At 40.9% G+C, this 20,666-nt stretch overlaps 1 protein-coding gene across 2 annotated transcripts in view; it reads right to left on the bottom strand.

Moving 5' to 3' along the window:
- KATNBL1 (katanin regulatory subunit B1 like 1) overlaps positions 1-20,666 on the bottom strand; it is a 62,727-nt gene that overhangs the window by 40,105 nt on the left and 1,956 nt on the right. The window contains exon 2 of one of the 2 annotated variants that reach the window (XM_082842619.1): positions 12,668-12,793. The gene's annotated coding sequence lies outside the window, so the exon portion shown is untranslated. Of the gene's footprint in view, positions 1-10,393; positions 10,498-12,667; positions 12,794-20,666 lie in introns of those variants that run through there. The other variant, XM_082842620.1, reaches the window with a different exon arrangement.

Genomic DNA, 20,666 nt, shown 5'->3' with positions numbered 1-20,666 from the left:
GTTCTTTCTAAAGAGTGCTATTATAGTTGAATCCTTTTTTTTTCCTATTTATTTTTCTACAGTATTAAGGTTGAACCATTTTCTTTGGCTTATTTTTCTGTCTCAATTTTCTACAGTAAAAAAATTCACATTTTAAATAGAAGAATTAACTTTCTTTTTCAAACATAAGAGGACAATACAGTAATAAGAAATAAAGTTTCTTAAGCCTCGAAACACATAAATTCCTAAGTTATGTAAAGCAACACAAAATTGTAAAATTCATGACTTGAATCACTTTAGGTAGAAGAATTCTTGGTATTACATACAACTACATCATAGTAACTAGGAGTTTTCTGCTTCATTCCTGCTTATAACTGTAAACTTCCCAAACTTTCCTACTGTAAAATTCTCACCATCACCACAAGATTTACAGTGGGAGAAACACAAACAATTATAATACATTAAGCATAGTGATATGATTTATCTAAGAGCTTATGGGGAAAAATTGCTCTTTGAGTTAAAATATGAAATAGAATGGTTTTAAGCAAAGCTATTTAGAGAGTCATTTTACAGAGTAACAATAGCTTTTAGGCCAGTAGGACTCACCCAGTGACTCTCAATGAGTGTTTAACTAAATTTTAATCAACATGTAAAACGTATTCTCATAACTATTCCAACAGGGCGTTCAACACAAATGGTGCCCTGAACAGACTATGTGACCCAGTGTAAAGCAGATACAACTTATCACACGTAAGAACTAAAACAACATACTTTAATGTCAAGCCAGTTTCAAAAAAAGATTTCATGATCCCCTAACTGTGACACTGATTTATCTAGCATATTTGGGCGGGTGGGTGGGGTGTGGTTTCCAAAGGCAGCAGACAGTTGTACTACTCAAAGTGACGAAGTGAATGGCATGTTAACTGTGCTTTTCATAAACTATATGAGAAACTATTACAGTGGCAGAGTAATGATACATTGTGTTGACTTGTTTCATTTTGTTTGGAGCCTTTTAATCCCTTCTAGATTCTAATCTGATTGAAGGTTAACATTTTGAAATAACGTGTCAATTAGATGGGGTATGGATTGGGGACAGGGGGAGAGGAGGTGAACAATTACGGAGAAGAAAAAGAGAAGCACAGAAACAAATACAGCCGGTGCTTATTCATGCACTGTCCAGGGAAAGACTGCCCCATCAAGTTACCCAGATTTTCTAGTACATTTCTAGGTTTATTCCTATTGAGGAAATCAATTTACCAAGTTATCAGGGCCCAATATCATTAAACAGTCAAATCATAAAACTTAAGTACCATCATTCTGATTCCATGTTCTTAACAACTCAAACCCCTAGTACCTGGAGTAAACCCCAAGGGCTTTTTTATTTGCTAAATGATTCAACACATCACCTTCTCTTAATTCAGTTTCCCATGGAAGGCTGGTTTGAGAGATAATGTCAAATTCAGGAAGGTGGGTCAAGCGTGAAAATACAGATTTCTGGCAATTCAGTGGGTACAACATGATGATACATCATTTCAATCAATTAGACCAAACTGAATTCCAACTCTCTTATGACTAAGTCACCCTGAAATAAAAATTACAAAATTGATACTAAGTGGGAATTACCATTCCCACCACCTACTCCTCAGTTTGTTTTCTTTTAATAAATTTATTTATTTATTTATATTTAGTTTTGGCTGCATTGGGTCTTTGCTGCTGTGCACAGGCTATCTCTAGTTGCGGCGAGTGAGGGTGTGGTGCATGGGCTTCTCATTGCAGTGACTTCTCTTGTTGTGGACCACGGGCTCTAGGAGCACAGGCTTCAGTAGTTGTGGCTCGTGGGCTCTACAGCACAGGCTCAGTAGTTGTGGTGCACGGGCTTAGTTGCTCTGCGGCATGTGAGATCTTCCTGGACCAGGGCTTGAACCTGTGTCTCCTGCACTGGCAGGTGGATTCTTAACCACGGCACCACCAGGCAAGTCCCTACTCCTCAGTTGTAATAATTAAGTCCACTGAGTATTCTACATTAAGGAATTGAGATTAATAATGGGAAAACAAAGTTCAATTCTGATAACTAGGTGTTTGTTTATCGTCATCTTTATCAATAGTTTTGGACATACAGACTTAATTTTTTCAGTGACTTTATGCCTTTTACTGAAAAGTTGGCGGGTGGCGGGGAGATAAGGTACAGAACAGTATGCTATTACTTAAGTGAAAAATAAAGTGTACGTGAGCGATTGCTTATATATTCACTGAGTATCTTTGGAAGGATACACAAGAAACTGGGGAGAAAAGTCATTTCTAGAGAGAGGATATGTGTGGCTGGGGGATGGGGTGAAAGGGAGACTTCCCTTTTGGACTTTTTGAATTTTGTATCAAATGCAAATATTATGTTTCATTTTTAACCATTTTTTAAAAATTGAAGTATAGTTATTTTACAATGTTGTGTTAGTTTCAGGTGTACAGCAAAGTGATTCAGTTATATCACATACATATTCTCTTCCATTATAGGTCATTATAAGATACTGAATATAGTTCCCTGTGCTATACAGTAGGTCCTTGCTGTTTATCTATTTTATACATAGTAGTGTGTATATATATTAGGAGTTAATCCCAAACTTCTAATTATGTTTTAACTAAATTAAAATGTATTATATATTTCTTTTCTTATGACTATATAAACACCTGAATCTTTGGGAAGACTTAGGGTTTCTTAAGCCACGTAGATAATTATTTTAGCATGTTCTGATGAATATCTCTTACTCTCCCTGTTACAACATTCCATTATTTTTCTGGAAATAGTCACAGGGAGGAAAAACCACTCTAATCCTTTCCAATTGTCTTCTTAAACTCAGAAATGTAAATATATATACATATATATAAAACACCATCATCTTAAGGATCCTTTTTGACCCCTTGTTTAGCTACTAAAGTTATTCCTGATGCTTTCAAGATAGACAGACTCTATATATGTGAAAGGATATGCCAATAAGATACATAACACTCAAAAAAGACAAGCTGATATAAACTAATTTTAACAACCTATCTTCATGATTTGGACTAGGATTACCAGTCTGCTGTAATACATGTTCCTAATTTTTACAATTTTTTTTTTTTTTTTTGCGGTACGCGGGCCTCTCACTGTTGTGGCCCCTCCTGTTGCGGAGCACAGGATCCAGATGCGCAGGCTCAGCGGCCATGGCTCACAGGCCCAGCCGCTCCACGGCACGTGGGATCCTCCCAGACTGGGGCACGAACCCGTGTCCCCTGCATCAGCAGGCGGACTCTCAACCACTGTGCCACCAGGGAAGCCTCATGTTCCTAATTTTGAAATCAGTAGAGTGAAGTATACCCTAAGACCCTAAATATTAGGGTAGATTGTCCTTTGAGAATCAAATGAAGAAATCAACAGAAGATGATGCTAGCATCCTTTTATAGCAATGGTTCTTAATGCTTCTTACACTAGAATGCTTGTGAGGATTATCGTACATCCCATCAGTTACAAGGTTTGTTACCACCATTATCCTGGGCTGAAATCAGACCATACTGAAGTTTGAAAACGCCCCCTTCTCTTAGGGAATACTCCCTTCTCCAGAGGAATTGCATACTGCTTTAAGGAGATATAATGACTTCCAGGTCTAAGACTTAACTGTAACCAAATTTAACATATTAGCCTCATTAATAAAAAAAATCATTTGTCTCAATGTTTCCTCTAAACTCTGGAGTTGTATCTCCAACTTCCTACAAGTCAGTTCCACTCGGGTGTCGAAGAGTCATCATTCTTGAACTTAATATATTGAAAATAGAACCCTTAATATCCACCCTCTCAAAGCTGCTCCTCCTAACTGTTCCTAACTCAGTAAATGGAACCATCATCTTCCCAGTTGCTCAAGTCCAAAACAGAGGATTCACCCTCGATTTCTCTTTTCCTAAACTCCCTATATCCAATACATTGATTATGCCTTTATAATATATTCCCAAACTAGAATATAGTTTGGGAATATATTACCACCATCCTAGAGCAAACTACCATCATCTCTCCCTTGGACTATAGTATCAGTTTCTCCTAAATGCTCCAGCCATACTGGTCTTCTGTCTTTAAACATGTTGAGCTCATTTCCATTTTGTGGCATTCCTTCTGCTTAAAATATTTCTCCCATATACCCTCAGGGCTGCTGCTTCCCAGCTCAAATGTCACCCACCCCAGAAGATTTCCCTGACCACCCAATCAAGGATAACCCTACCCTCACCACCAACCATTCTCTATGGCAGTACCTTATTTTTCCCCTCCATAGCACTTATCACCGTCTGAAATTAACTTGCTTATTTGCTTATTGTCCATGTCCTCCCACTAGACTGTGAACTCCATGAGACCAGGAACCACATTCATTGTATCTAGGATAGTACCTGACATATAGGGGATACTTAATGAAGAGCTGATAAATGAAGGAACATATCTAAAGAAAGATTATGTCAACCATGAAAGATAACGGTCAGACAGGAGAGAAGAGTAACAATACATTCAAAAATGTCAAAGGGGGAGTTGGTTTTTGGACATGAGTCCACCTTCTCTCCAGGCTGCCGGCCTCCTGAATAAAGCAACCTTTCCTCTCTAACTTAAAAAAAAAAAAAAAAAAAGTCAATGGGTGCCCCAACTGTGGTAAACATTAAAACTGTGCCATGATATTCCAGTTCTCCTTTCAGATACATGATAGGTTTATACTTGCCCATCATCTTGAAGTTAGGCATGGTCATATGACTTGCTCAGTACTCCTGAGCAAGGACAACACAGAGTAGAGCCCCCAGACAACTCACATGCAATATGAATTGAGAAGAAATAATCCTCTGTTATTTTAAGCCACTGAGATATGGTGGTTATTTGCTACTGCAAAATAACCGAGCCCATCCAGACTGATAAACCATCCAAACAATGCTGTGGGCACAGAATTATACAGTCAGTCTCACTAAGTAGTCAACTAATACCACTAAATATATATACTATACATATACTTAATTTCCAGATACATCTGCCAACAAGGAGAGAAAAAATTGTTTATGTAGAGTTTTAAGGATTCTTGTTCCTTGATGTTATTTTTCAGTAAATTAATAATTCAGCCAAATAATCAATGCCAGCCAATACAAGGCCTCTTGAGAAATAGTCTGTCAGCCTCTCCTTATCTGAAAACATACTTTCTAGGTAAAAATAATTGTGTTTTTTGTTTCATTATTATCTACAACAACTATTCAATAATTAAATAGTTAGAGTCCAGGGAATTCCCTGGTGGTCCAGTGGTTAGGACTCTGGGCTTTCACTGCCAAGGGCCCAGATTCCCCCGAGGAACTAAGACCCTGCAAGCCGCATGGCACGGCAAAAAAAAAAAAAAAAAAAAAAAGTTACAGTCCAGGTCACTGCAGGGGAAAGACTAGGATAGACTAAAAAGGTAGACTGGCTAAAATGCAGAATCACTGAATGCCAGGTCCGGAATCTTGGACTTTAGTTTGTAGACAAAACAGGCTTACTTAGAAGCTTTGTATATCATATGATTAAAAATATTCCTGAAGATTATTTTATATGGCAGTTGTAGAATTAGGATGACTGGAATAGGAAGGCTAAGAGTACTAGTTTCTAACTGCTGTGCCATGAATCCTCCATAGATGAAAGACCAATTTTTAATCGATATATATAATTTATTTTTGCAATAACACTAAACATACTATTAATGATAATATTAAGTGGTATAGGGAATAGGCAGAGCATAGATTTTTGCAAATAAGAGTAAAAGGCACATTGAAAAATCAGGCTGGCACTAAAGTAAGATCTGGTGATGGACAAAACTGCACTCTGTGAGCATGAAGGGCAGTCAGGGCAGTCATTACTTAATAGTTCTGAAAGCAGCCAAGTGAACAATGGATGCTTTACAACAACTAGGAGGTATTTTTATATTGTAGGAATGATTGGGTTGTAATCTGGTTGATTTGTATTCTGAGTTCTTTCAGGGTACTCAGAGGATCTGTACAGTACTCCAACAAGCTTGTCTTTCCTCAAAAACAACCCATTCCTTCACTAATTCAACAAATATTAACACATGTTATATACTAATTACCACTCTAGGCACTGGGAAAACAGAAGTGAACAAAACAAAGTTCCCTGCCTTCCTGGAGCTTGTATTCTAGTGCCATTTAAATTCCATTCTAAAATTCCTCCCCCAGTCTTATGATATGGGAGTAGCTTTTACAAATGCCTTTGGAAGAAATCATTTATGATCTATGATTAATTCATGCTGAAATGTAAAAGACTAATAGTCTCCCCATGGTAATTACAAAAGCAAATACTTCACAGATTCACAGACTCTTAAGATTTGGAAAGGACCTTGGAGATAATTTCAACTTACAGATAAGATTAAGGCATTTGCCCAAGAACACTCAGCCACTAATAGGAGAACCAGGCTTAGAACTGTAACTTCCAGTGTTACAGCCTTTCCCATATAACCAGGCTGCCTGTTTTAAGATTACACTAGTTAGAAGAGATGCCAGAATGGGTATTCATGATTCATACATAGGTGGTAGGTTCCTGAGTGACTTGTTCAGGAATTTTAGGCAGTGTGTAAAACTGAAGGAGAGACAGGTGATTATAGGGGAGGCAAACTGGGGGGAACTTTCAGAAGACCCTTTCCTCCCATCTCTACCCTCATCATGTCCCAAGAACAAAGAAATTACAAAACTTCCCCAAAGTTAATGGATATTAGATATTAGTGAGAAGATACCGGGGGTGGGGGATGAACATGAAGTACTAAAACAGTCAGTAGAAAAAAAAAGTCAAATTATATCCTATCCAATTTGAAAAGCGTATAGTCCCAGTAAAAGTACCATTTGTATTAGCTTTAAGGTTTTTTAAAATTTACTTTCCTAAATACATTTTCCACAAGCACCAAATTAACTGATAGAGATCAACAAGTATAATGACTGATAAAATAGCAATGTAATATAGACTGATGTGATGTAATGACGCATCCCATAGTGGGCAAGCATTTTTAAAGATAATTCCTCCTCCTCTGGAAGAGTTATACTCACCTCTTGCTTATAAACTTTAGCAATCTATACATTTTAAAAACTCGAACTAGTCACTTAATCTTTCAAAGTAAAGATTCATGACCAACAAACTTGAGCCTTACTTAGTATCCTAATAGAAAACATATTTCAAAAAAACCTTTCCAAGAAGGGGAAGACTTGCAAAGAAAGAACTGAAAAATAAGCTTAGTACAAAAAACAAAAAGTTAAAAAAAAAAAAGAAAGAAAAGAAAAGGAAGATTATTATAGAGGTTTTAGGAAAAATGTAAGCTGATAGGCATCAAGGATCCTCATTAAAATCTCATTATGTATCTCTGTAAACAGCAGTTTCCATACCTAAGATGAAAAGTATTATGAGAATCCCAATTTATTTCAATAGCTGCACCATTATTTTAGCTTCCTAGATTTAAAACCTTGGAGATACCATACACTTTTACCCCTATTGTTTCCTATATTTAATCAGTCATCATGTTCTAATATTTCTTCCTCCAAAATGTGTCTTTTGAATACAAAGCAAAATCCCCAACTTGAAAAGAACACACACAAAAAACAAAGAAGACTGACCATGAAAAAGAACATTTTTCTAAGAATGGGAAATACTCATGATATGCTGAGTCAAAATAACAAAAACAAAAAAAACCCAAAGCCACAAGGAGAAAAATGTATAATCCTAGTCTTATGAAGGAAAATAGGTATCAACATAGAAAAAGATTTGAAAGGAAACACCACATGAAAATGTTAACAGTTGTTCTTTCTGCTTGGGGGATTTTATAAGCGGCTTTTGCTCTTTTTACACTTTCTCTACATTTCCTAAATTTCCTACAATGAACATGCATTATTTTCAAACTTGGAAAAAATATTATTTAAATAGTTGTCTCATTTTTACCACTACTTGTTCACTCTCAGTGCTCCTATCCTAATTCCTTATAGCTTCTTTCCCCCAGGACTCCAACAATAGCTGCCTTCTTGAGGTCTCTGAGGCAGCTTCTCCTTAACTTTAATATTGCTTGTACTCATGCTCTGAAAATTCATCATTCATATTTGTCTACAGCACATGGAAACAGAGGCTGGCCATATAAGCAAACAACTTAAAAGAGGATTTCTCAACCTCATCACCACTGACATTTGGGGTAATTATTTCTCATGGAGGGGCTGACCCATTGCAGGATGTTTAGCAGCATTCCTGGCCTCTATCCACTAGATGCCAATAGCACCCCACCCCGCAAGGCGTGACACTGCCAAATGTCCCCTGAGGGGCAAAACTGCCAGCAGCTGAGAATCACCGATTTAAAAGTTTTTAAACTTCTAAAATCATATCTCTTTTTATATATATGTCAAACCTAAACTTCTTTGACATATGTCTTATATAACATTCCTCATAGTCTGCCATAATCTTATTTTTCTCAACAGGAACTTTCCAAATAGACCAGACTTACTGTTCCCTAGAAAAATCATTTTCATTCCCAATTTCAAGTCTTTGAACACACTGTTTCCTCACTAAAATTCCCCATTCACACTTCTATTCAATGCCCTACATCCATGCTTCAGTTTGGGTTCTTTGCAGAAGCATTACTGATCTATTCAGTTCAATTCATCATACACCCACTGCACTAATAAAGAATATCTCATATATCTTTCTTTCTTTTTTTTTTTTTTTTGGTGGTTGTGGTGGTGATTGTTGTTAATTTTATATCCCAAACTAAACTAACTTTCCTCAAGTTTGTTGCCCCGGCACATTTCTTTTGTATAACCAATTGGGCCTAACATTGCTTGATAACTGATGAATGAAATTAAAAATTTAAATGCTCGGCTGTAAATAAGTGTAAACTGATTTCTTAATTGCTTTTGAATCCTATTTCTTGTCATGGAGTTATTAGTTAATCATTCCAAGTACAGAGTAACCACTCAGTAAGTTTTCAGAAAGAATCATTAATATATAATGGTATATTTTAAGGAATTACACAGGTTTCAAACTGTTCTCTACACTTTTAGGAAATGACACAAAGGGATTAAAACTATAACCTACAATACAAACATGAACTTTATAAATTCTATTTATCTTAAAATAGCCAATGGATTTTGCTGCTCAATGCACAAAAGTTACGTCCACAAGAGCAGAGAACTCGATTTAGTACTGTGTGCATGTACACAAACGCACCTCACACGTATATTATCTCCCCAGCTGAGAGAAGTAAATAAAATGAAACTGCTTTGTAAACTAAAAAGAGCAACATATAAATGAGGCACTAGAGCAGCATAGCTAAAAGCATGGAGCCAGCCTGCTTGGGTCCCAATTATATTAGCTGTGTAACCGCGTACAAGTTACTTAACGTCTCTGTGCCTCAGTTTCCTCTTTGTCAAAATGGGGATAATAATAGTATCTGTCCCAAAGCAAAGCTCTCAAAAGAGTGCTTGGCATATAGAAAGCACAAAATAAATATTAACCAATCTTATGATTACAACGCTAGTTATTAGCCAAGTAAAAGCCTCAACGTATAAAGTTCTGATTCAAGTCTGAAGCTGGTTTAAAAAACAACACAACAGGACAAACTACACAAATTTAAGCGATTAGGTGGACTAGTTTCTCATAATCTTTGCCAGTGCTTAACTGGTGATTATTACAGACCTAAATTCTGTTAGTCTTTTTTTTTTTTTTTAAATCTCAAAGAAACTGACATAGAAACCTCTGTTTTCAAGGAATTTTACAAGCCACAAGGAAACAAATCAACTCTTTGTTTTCTCCATATTTAAGCCCATTTAAGACCTTGGTAAAAGCCTAGGTACTGTTACAGAACAACTTTTCAGAAAATACAATGAGGTTTTTAAAGTTGCAATCAGCAATTCTTATGCAGTTATGTCAAGTTTTTGTCCTGCTGAACAAAAGGTTATGTGTCAGGGAAGCAAGGACCCGACAGAAAATAAGGAAATACCACAGCCGGGCCTAGGCGGCTCTCGGGAAAACCTGTCCTCAAACAGAGCGCCTCAGACGCCGGCGTCCTTCCCCGCTCACTGGGATGCACAAGTCGGCTCCATCCGCAAATAAATAAGTGACAGCAGGTTCCGTCCACGCCTCTCCCGGCCCGGACCCCTCGCGCCCACCCGGGCGGGCTCCTGCGCCCGCCGCCCCGACCCTCCTCGCCGCGGCCGGGTAGGGAGCTCCACGGGAGACCGCGGCCCCGCCGCCCCGACTCCCGACCCCTGACCCCTGCAGCCCTGCGCTGGCCGGGCCGAGCAGAGGCCGCCGCGGGGCCTGCAGGTGGGCCCAGGGCGCGGTCAGGCCCGAGGAGAAGCCTGGCCCCCGCAGGGCAACCGCCGGCGCGAGGTTGGCGCAGGCCCGGTTGTCACTTACCGGCGCCTCATGGTACCGCGGCGCCTCCGCCTAGCCCAGGCGCTGACCGACTGCGCCCCGGCAGCCCAGACTATCCCTCAGGTCCCCGGCCGAGCCCACTCTGAGCCATTCAAACGCGGCCGCACGCGCGGCCCGCCGGGATAGCTCCTACTAGGGCGTCTCGGAGGCTCCGCCCAACGCTGCCTCCGCCCCTCTCAGGTTGCGCAGGGGCGCAGGGAGCGGGAGGAGGAGGTGGTGCGGACACAGTGCCCCCTGGCGGACACAGGTACGTATGGTAGTCCTGCTACGATGGGGCAAGTAATACCGCTCGGGGAACTGAGGGTGGATAAGAGTCAAAGAATAACCCTGCGCTAGTCACAGTCTAGTGGGTGAAACCGTGCTTTAAGTATTGCACCAGGAGGTGCTATATCTGCTATAATCTGCTATAAAAATATGGTGCAGGGATGGGACTTCCCTGGTAGCGCAGTGGTTAGGAATCTGCCTGCCAAGGCAGGGGACACGGGTTTGACCCCTGGTCTAGGAAGATCCCACATGCCGCGGAGCAACTAAGCCCATGCACCATAACTACTGAGCCTGTGCTCTAGAGCCCGCGAGTCACAACTACTGAGCCTGTGTGCCACAACTACTGACGCCCACTCACCTAGAGCCCGTGCTCCACAACAAGAGAAGCCACCGCAATCAGAAGCCCGGGCACTACAACTAGAGAGAAGAGCCAACACAGCCAAATAAATAAATTTATTTATTTTAAAAAATTATGGTGCAGGGAGAGACTTATTCATTCACTCCTATTTAAGTGCACTAAGGCAAAATATTTAAAAGGGTAGACTGGAGCTCTGCGACCTCGGGGAAGTCATATAAACTCCCATGAGCTTTGGTTTCCCCACGTGTAAAATGGGGATGTTAACGGTATCTGCCTCATCGTTATGAGGATTACATGAGTTAACACATATAAAATTCTTAGAGGAATGTATCTGGCACATGGTAAGCACTATATAATTGTTAGCTCTTATTTGTTAGTTCCTGATATTTGCCAGACTCTGTTCTGGACTGTTAAGAACACAAGAGGGCTTCCCTGGTGGCACAGTGGTTGGGAGTCTGCCTGCCAATGCAGGGGACATGGGTTCGAGCCCCAGTCCAGGAAGATCCCACATGCCGCGGAGCGGCTAGGCCCGTGAGCCATGGCCGCTGAGCCTGCGCGTCCGGAGCCTGTGCTCCGCAACAGGAGAGGCCACAACAGTGAGAGGCCCGCGTACCGCAAAAAAAAAAAACACAAAACCCACAAGAAATATGCATGATGTGGACCCTGTCCCCAGGAAGCAGGCTCAGTTTCTTTGGGATGGTGAACACTAGAGGATGAGGTTAGGGTTGGATCTGTCCCTGACATGCTTTTAATTACTGACGCTAATTCTCTTCATCTTAGTGGAGACAGAGTCTACCCATCTTCACAGGTAAGCTACCGGTCAACATTAACCAAATTGTGACAGGGGCAAGTTTGTCTCTGGTGGGCCTCTCATCCCTTGCAGAAGCCTATCAAGTAGTGCATTTGGTGTTAACAGTTGCTCACTGCAAGACTCCACATCCCTGGACTCACTGCTTTAGGCACTCTGTTCAGAACTCCCCAGGGCTACCTAAGTTGGGTTTAACGATATTTTTGCGGGCCCATCATGTGCCAGGCTGACATTGTACCAGGAGGTAGCCTGGGGAAGCTCACAGTGGCTTGGACAAACAGGGAAAGAGATCATTCCAATACACTGTGGTGAATGCAATGAAAAAAGGTATATCCTAGAGGCTGTGGGAGTTCAGAGCAATGGGAGGCCTGGCAGATAAACTAATCAGAGCTAAAATATCATTAGGTAATAATAACAATGTATCTTTCCCCTCTAGTAACAAGGTCCTTACTTACTTAATACAAAAAAATTAAGTAATGGTGAAAATTTCAGGCACTACTTTAGATTGATGGGAGAAATTTTTTTTTTTTTGCGGTACGCGGGCCTCTCACTGTTGTGACCTCTCCCGTTGCAGAGCACAGGCTCCAGACGCGCAGGCTCAGTGGCCATGGCTCATGGGCCTAGCTGCTCCGCGGCATGTGGGATCTTCCCGGACCGGGGCATGAACCCGTGTCCCCTGCATCGGCAGGCGGACTCTCAACCACTGTGCCACCAGGGAAGCCCGGGAGAAATATTTTTAGGATATGTTTTGCATAAGCAATGCCTTTGCGAGCTTCTCAGATTGTACCAAGCACAAGCAGGCACATGCCGCTGTGCAGGGCCATACCTGTCAACAGAGGGGACTGTTGAGAGAGTCCAGCAGGGTGAGTGAGTGAAGGGAGCAGAAGCCCTGGGTTCCAGTGGTGTGCAGCGTAGAACACTCCCGGAGTATAACTTCCACTAAGTGGGTGTGCTGTTTTAAAGAAAATAAAATTCAACATACACGGGTGAAGTCACTTTCTCTCCAACTATTTCTTCATCACCATTGTCACAAACAGGAATTTGTCGATGACCCACTATACAAAAGGCACTGTGCTGGGCCCTCACCAGAAGAGGGTGAAGAGTGTAAGGAACAGTTCTTACCCTCAAGGAAGGCTGGGTGATGAGGTAAGACAAGTAACAGAGTCCTAGGACTCAGGGAATCTGCTGTGTTAACACAGAAGGATCTCAGCTCAAACAAGGTCCCAGGTTGTCTGAAGGCCAGAGGAGAACCTTGATGTTCTCATTTCTAGAGCTTCTTAGGGCAAGAGTCTCAGGCAGGTTCATCTTCAGACTCTAGTTCTGGGGTTTACAGGTCTCTGGCCCATCGTTCTCATGAGACTGCCAAATGTCAACATAACTTAAGGTGAAAATAAAGAAATTTGCCTTCATATTGCTATTTTTGAAATACATACCATTTTAGTGATGAAATGCAGGTCAGTTGTCTTCATTGATACTTTTCAGTCAATAAAGTAGAATTTTTTTTCCCCTTGGAGCGCAATCAAAATTTTGTTGTTGTTGTTAAGGGATTAAAAAAGAGTGCATTCCATACATATTTTTATTGTGCCTGCACCACCAGCCCTTCACAGAAAGGTGGTTCCCTGCCAGCCCTCACAGTGGACAGTCTCCAAGGGAGTGCACCCCTCTAGCCACTCCCTCATTGCTTCCTTCTGACTGCCTCAGATATTCCTTCCACCTGAGTGAACAGGCAGCTGAATTAGCCTTTCTGCCCTACATTCCCCCTCTCACAGGGGTATGGACATCAGAGATGGTGTGTAGAATAACCCTGACTATGAACACCCATGTGAGAAAAGAACTCTCATGCAAAGTTGTATGTATGCTTCTGAGTGGAGAGTCAGGAAGGGATCATGCAGGAAGGCTGCAGTCGGGCCTGACAAGCTGGACAGGATTTTGACAGGCAGGGTGTTCCAGACAGACGGGGAAGTACAAAATAAATTCCAGGACCGCCGTCTATCGCGGTTTGAGTGGGGTGGGGAGAGCTCTGGGGAGTAGCAGGAGGAAAGACTGTCACCTGACAGGTTGTGAAGATCTGGAATAATCAAGCAAAGGTGTTTGGGAAGGAAAAAAACTACTAGAAACCATTAAAAGTCTATTACTCACAGACAAGCACTGTCTCCATTTGAACATATGTTTTTTCAGACATTTTACTATGCAAATGTACCTACATTTAAGAAATGAGATCATATCCTTACAACTTTGTAAACTGCATTTTTATGATAAATATCATATTACATAGATCAATCCATATAATATTAATTGAAATGCCAATCACTATAAATGCACATAATAATATAAATGGCAGTTGAAACTTTAAGACACAAAACAACAAGGCACAGGCATTGAGCGGGGAAATGAGAATTAAATCAGTACTTTAGGAGGATTAATCTATCATCAGGATGCAAGATGACTAGTGGAAGGGAGGGAGCCCATGAGCCTTAGGCATGAAAATGTTGTCCTTTGGGCCGGAGGTTCAAGAAGCCAGAGCATTTACTGTGGTGATGCCATTCTCATCCCCTCAGACTGATGCCAGGCCTGGTAGAGGACCGAGCGTGAAGAGACGTAAAACACAATAGCTCATCCATTCCATAGCTAACTACATCTACTGCTCAGCCTCGGAGCCCTTGGAAAATTCCAGCTGACTTTGGCAGTCAAAGTGAGAAGTCAATCCCTTTTATTCTGCTCCTCCCTTCCCCACCTTCCTGTGCAGACTGTGGAAGGAAAGGATGGCAGTAGGGAAAGTTTCAGATAAGGCGGTAGCAGTGGAAAGGAGCAAAGCTCACTCCCCGTTTGCAAGATTCACGGTCGTTTCAAATACCACCACGGTACAGATGCCTTGGTGGCGGAAGCCGCAGCAGCTTCCTAGATTTCGTTTGGCAGGTGGAGGGTGGGGGGCTGGGGGGGGACTGTTGAGTGGTAGGGGATCCTCCTGTTTAAAACAGTTTGTTTTGGATGCAGCTCTGTGGCACTTCGACAGCTGGAAAGCGGGTGATGGTATTTGTTATAGATTTTCAAATGTGAAGCCAAAGAGACCGTTTCCCTCCTTCCCCAAGTAGATTTCCCGCAATTACATACACTGTCACCTGGAAGATGGTAGGGGGCAGCATGTTAGAGCGGAAAGAACACTAGCTTTGGAGCAAGGCTCATCTCTATCAGAAGCCTTGATCACTGCCTTTGGGCCCTTCTACACCATCTTTACCTTAACTGCAGAGGGAGGATAACTCTTCTCTTAGGGGATGTTGGGAAACAGGGTAACCTATGTAAAACACTCTAATAGTATATAGCACACTGATTGTGGCTCTCTCTCTGAAAAATATTCCCCACCCCCAACTTTACCTGTCCAGTGATTTTTCTAAGATAGAGAAGAACACAATTTGGTTGACTGCTGCCTTGGAAAAGCAGTCTTGGAACTAGACCAGTTCCAGGAGGGGGGCCAATGCTGCGGAGACAGACTCGCTGTGGTGCCGACAGCCTGGTAATCAGTATAGGGTATCTGAAAGTTATGACCTTTCACAAAACAAGTCCAGTCATGCAGTTGCTTGAGGGTTTGATACTCTGGGGCCCTCATAACAAACAGGCATAGCGGAGAGGAGTTCAAGGGCAGGGTGCAGGCAGGAAGGAAATGAAATGGGCAGGACAACAAGCATCAGAAGCAGGATAATGTCCTTGGGAAGGGGGCTTGAAAGGGCAAAGGAGGTCTACAACCTCAAGAGACTGGAGCTACAGGAAGATCACTAAGACTGAAGTCCATTTCTTGGAGCCGGACACACGGTCAAACTACTCTGGCAGTAACAAAATTGAGTCTGACCCTAAACTGGCTATCCAAAATTAGCTGTGTTCTTCAGAACACCCGTTCTGCAAGATGTTGATACATTGAAAATAGAGGGGAAAAGGGAGAAGAAAAAAAGGCTTCCTTGGCCAAAGAAGTTCAGTAACTGATGGATAAAACAAATATTTCTTTACTGTAGCATTTCTCAGTCTTTAAAATACTAACAATAATTGTGAATCTCTAAAAGAAAGGGAATTCCCTGGTGGTCCAGTGGTTAGGACTCCACGCTTTCACTGCCGAGTGCTCGGGTTCAACCCCCAGTGGGGGGAACTAAGATCCCACAAGCTGCGTGGCGAGGTAGGTAGGTAAGTAAATAAATAAATACAAATAGAAAGATAGAGCAGTGCTGCCCAAACTTACCTAAACTCTGAATCCTTTAAAGGCTAGAGCACACATATTCTACAGAAATAATCTGATCTACAAAGGGTAGCAGGACTAGTTCCAGTCCTGGGAAATGGGGTGTGGCTCCAGTTGTAGGCTGGTTGGGGAGGACTGCGGAAATTGGTGAGTGGCATCGTGGTGGTGCCTCATGATTGTGGCCAGAGCTGGATGAAAGCAACAGAAACTGAACATCTGGCAGAAGTATCAGAGTTTTTTTGAAAACTGAAAGATTCAGCCGGACTTTTTCCTTTGCCTTTTACAAAAATAAAAATATGGCCCTTCATGGAAGAGCGTGTTATAAAACATATGTTAAATAAGTCAAAATATAAATCAAAAAATCTGGGAGACTCTAAATCAAAATGTCCATGAAAATTATTATTGTTATTACTTTTTTGCATGGTAGGATTCGTTAATTCTCTTTTCTACTTATTTGTATTTTTTCATTTTATCTAATAAATGTCTTTTTTAATTAAAATAATTTTTAAAAATCACTTTACTGGGCTTCCCTGGTGGCGCAGCGGTTAAGAATCCACCTGCCAATGCAGGGGATACGGGTTCCAGCCCTGGTCTGGGAAGATCCCACATGCCGCGCGCAGAGCAACTAAGTCCATGCGCCACAACTACTAAGCCTGCACTCTAGAGCCCATGAGCCACAACTACTGAACCCGTGTGCCACAACTACCGAAGCCCGTGCACCTAAAGCCCATGCTCTGCAACAAGAAGCCACAGCAATAAGCCTGCGCACCACAACGAAGAGTAGCCACCATTAGCTGCATCTAGAGAAAAGCCCGCATGCAGCAATGAAGACCCAATGCAGCCAAAAATAAATTTTTAAAATCACTTTACTAATTTACAGCAATTAGGAAATTAAAATTGTGCAAACGTTTTAAAGTTTAGGATTTGATTTGGCAGCCTTGGCAATATTATTTTAGTATTTGCTATTATTTCCCACTTAAGCTAACCCTGGTTAGCCTAATTCATTTGAATGATTTCCTCTTTCAGAAGGAAACTTGTATTAGTTTCCTAGGACCATAGTAACAAAGTACCAGAAACTGGGTGGCTTAAAACAACAGAAATACAGTCTCTCACAGTTCTAGAGGCTGGAAAACCAAAACCAAGGTGTTGGCAGGGCCATGATCTTTCTGCAGGTTCTAGGCAAGAATCTTTCTTTCCTTGCCTCTTCCTAGCTTCTGGTGGCTCTGTCAATCCTCATCTTGTAGCTGCAGTACTCCAATCTGCCTCCATTGTCACATGGACTTTTACCCCATGTATCTATCTGTGTGCCCTCTCCTCTGATAAGGATATCAGTTATTGCATTTAGAACCCACCCTAATCCAATATGACGTATCTAAACTAACTACACCTGCAAAGTTCCTATTTCCAATTAAGGTCACATCCTGAGGTTCCAGGTGGATGTGAATTTTGGGGGAACACTATATAACTCACTATAAGACTAAAAATAATTTAGTCCACAAACTCTTAAAAGTGTAAATTAGCACATTTTGGAGGGCCTATTTTAACTTATTAATATTGTAACTGTATAACCTCTGTGGTAAGCAATCTTAATTGTACGACTCTCCTACAGAACTGTGCTGACAAATTACCCGGGGATGTTCATAGTAACATTTTTTTTGTAACGGTGACAAATGGGAACAACCTAAATGCCCATCGATTAGGGACTGGTTAACTAAGTTATCGTACATCCATGCCACGTATACTCTGTAGCCTTTAAAAAGAATGAGGTAGATCTGAGTGACAGACATGGAAGACATCCAAGATGGATTAAGTGAAAATACAAGTCAGTGCACAGTGTTTAATATGTTTCCACTTATGTAATAAACTTCTACAAATGAAACAATCCTACATTTATTTTATGTTTTAACGGATGACTACCTTTCAAAAGCACTTCAATAAACACAAAAGGTACTTATTGTTCTCCTTCAATTCTTCTGAATCCCACTTCATCCTTTTATTAGTCTGCTTGGGCTACCATAACAAAATACCACAGACTGGGTGGCTTTAACAACAGAAATTTAATTTTTCACAGTTCTGGAGACTGGGAGGTCCAAGATCAAGGTGCTGGCTGATTCAGCTCCTGGCGAGACCTCTCTTTCTGGCTGTAGACAGCCACCTTCTCATTGTGTCCTCACATGGCAGAGTGACACAGCAAGTTCTCTTGTGTCTCTTCTTATAAGGACACCAATCCCAGTATGAGAGCCCTACCTTCATGACCTCATCTAACCCTAATTACCCCCCAGAGGCCTCATCTCCAAATACATTGTGGGTTAGGGCTTCAACATATGAATTCTGCAAGGACAATCCTCCTTACAAAAAACTCAGGCTATAAAACAATGCTTTATAACGGAACCAATCGAGGCTTTTTAAAATTAGCACATAAGAAAAAATGCCACAGAGGACCTGGATTAGTCATTCAGATCCTTGGTGTAGAGACAGTTTAGCCCACCTCCAAGACAGCTGAAATTAATCACCAGCATGAATCCAGAGTAACCAAGTTTGAAGAAACATGTTAGGCTATCAGTGATATATCATTATGACTTATGCTATGGTTGTCATTCTTAGCTTTCAATGGGATCTGTGGGAATGGCAATCCTCCCAGCTTCCTAAGCAAGTGCTGGAGGGAAGTGCTATAATGGGAACCTGTGAACTGCAGGTAAAATGTGAATTGCACAACAGTCTTCCTGAAATTAAAAAAAGGTAATTACTAATGAAGAATGGTATTACTAACCAACATCTTTTCCCAGCACCATATTAATTCATGTCACTGCTGACAGGAGCATTTCATGACACTGCAGAGCCATGAACCAGAAATTGAAAAATTTGTAATCTGCATAGAAATAGTGCAGATACCCAAGAGCTAGCAAGGTAGGATCTTACTAAGATCTTACTAAGAGGTTTGAAAATGCAAACAGACAAAACAGAGGAAAAAGTTTCCTCTTGTTAAAACCCCATTACTGACATGGAATAAACTGCATCACGAATGGTGCAATAGTAAGGTGTTCCTTTTCAGAAGGCAATAATGATAGTAGAGTTAAATAACACAAATAAATGGAGATTGCAATAGAAGTCCATTTTATTTAAGCTGCCAAAAGGATTAGGAGCTTTTAGAGCACGCTGGGGGAACTGGTTGGATGGCTGAGGATAGCCGAATAGGTTTATTATAGGGACACTGTAAAATGGCAGAGACCAAAAACTTAAGACATAGCTGTAAAGCTTTTTTTCCTTTAAAGGGATCCATTCTCGCAAATCTGGTTGTGTGAAATATAAATTTCTTTGTTCAAGTTTCAATCCAAATGCAACTGCTCTGAAGAGAATGGCATGAAGTATTAGAAAGAGTCAGCTTCTCAGACTCCTAAAGAGGTTGAGGGGTGGGGTGGGAGGGGCGGGGAAGATAGTTACAAAAACAAATACCAAAACTGCGCAGGTGGCACAAATTATAAAAGTCAAACAAGGCAACTCATATGACCTGTGGAATCATGGTTTGCCTTCTCAGTTTCTTTAATTAAAATCATATTTGCTCAAAGCCACAAAGTAAAGGAAGTTTGACATTTATTTTTACAATTTCAGTATTTCTATTATTTTCTAATTCAAGTTTATCCCAGTGGGAGGCATAAAAGGAGGCTCTTAAAAACTAATGATTGCTTAAATTACTTTGTGTAAATTCAAACCTTGTCATTTTAGAGCAACCAAACACTCCAGGTCAGTGGTTCTCAGTCCTTGCTGCAAAGGAGAATCACCTGGAGAGCCATACAAAAATACTGATGACCTTGCTCCACCCTAAGCAAATGAATTAGAATCTCTGTGGGTGTGGCCAAGGCATCAGTATTTTTTAAGGGCTCCCAAGATGAGTCTCCTTTGAATCCAGGACAGAACCTTTCCACTTCTAGGTTTAGAATCATGTCATATTATAATTAATAACATTTATATTTCTCTAAATCCAAAAGTGGTACCCGCATAATGCAGAGAATTACTAAAAGTATGGGAAAGCACAATTTTAAAAAATGATGTGAAATCCCATTATTCCTTAATGTGTTTATGATTTGTCTTCTTTCTATGAATATACCACATATGAAAGAATAATATGCAAAATATGTATTCCAAAAAAATACATTTTAGAACTAGAAGGTACCCTAAGAAGTTATCTGGTACAAGTCCCTTATTTTATAGATGAAGAAATGTAGGCCAAGAGAGTTCCTACCTCTCTTAGGAGTTCATTTGGAGTCAGGATTAAACTATATGTTTCCCTTTACTTTTCTTACAAAACACATTTTTGTGCAAAAACTTGGATCCTCAAAAGTTTAATTCCAAGAGAAATGCAAATCAAAACTATAATGAGATATCATCTCACACCAGTCAGAATGGCCATCATCAAAAAATCTAGAAACAATAAATGCTGGAGAAGGTGTGGAGAAAAGGGAACACTCTTGCACTGCTGGTGAGAATGTGAATTGGTTCAGCCACTATGGAGAACAGTATGGAGGTTCCTTAAAAAACTACAAATAGAACTACCATATGACCCAGCAAGCCCACTACTGGGCATATACCCTGAGAAAACCAAAAT

Source organism: Leucopleurus acutus, assembly GCF_964270905.1.
Source record: "Leucopleurus acutus genome assembly, chromosome: 1".
NCBI classification, from domain to species: Eukaryota; Metazoa; Chordata; class Mammalia; order Artiodactyla; family Delphinidae; genus Leucopleurus; species Leucopleurus acutus.
The sequence above is the reverse complement of the archived record's forward strand: the minus strand, read 5'-3'. Positions and strand labels throughout refer to the sequence as shown.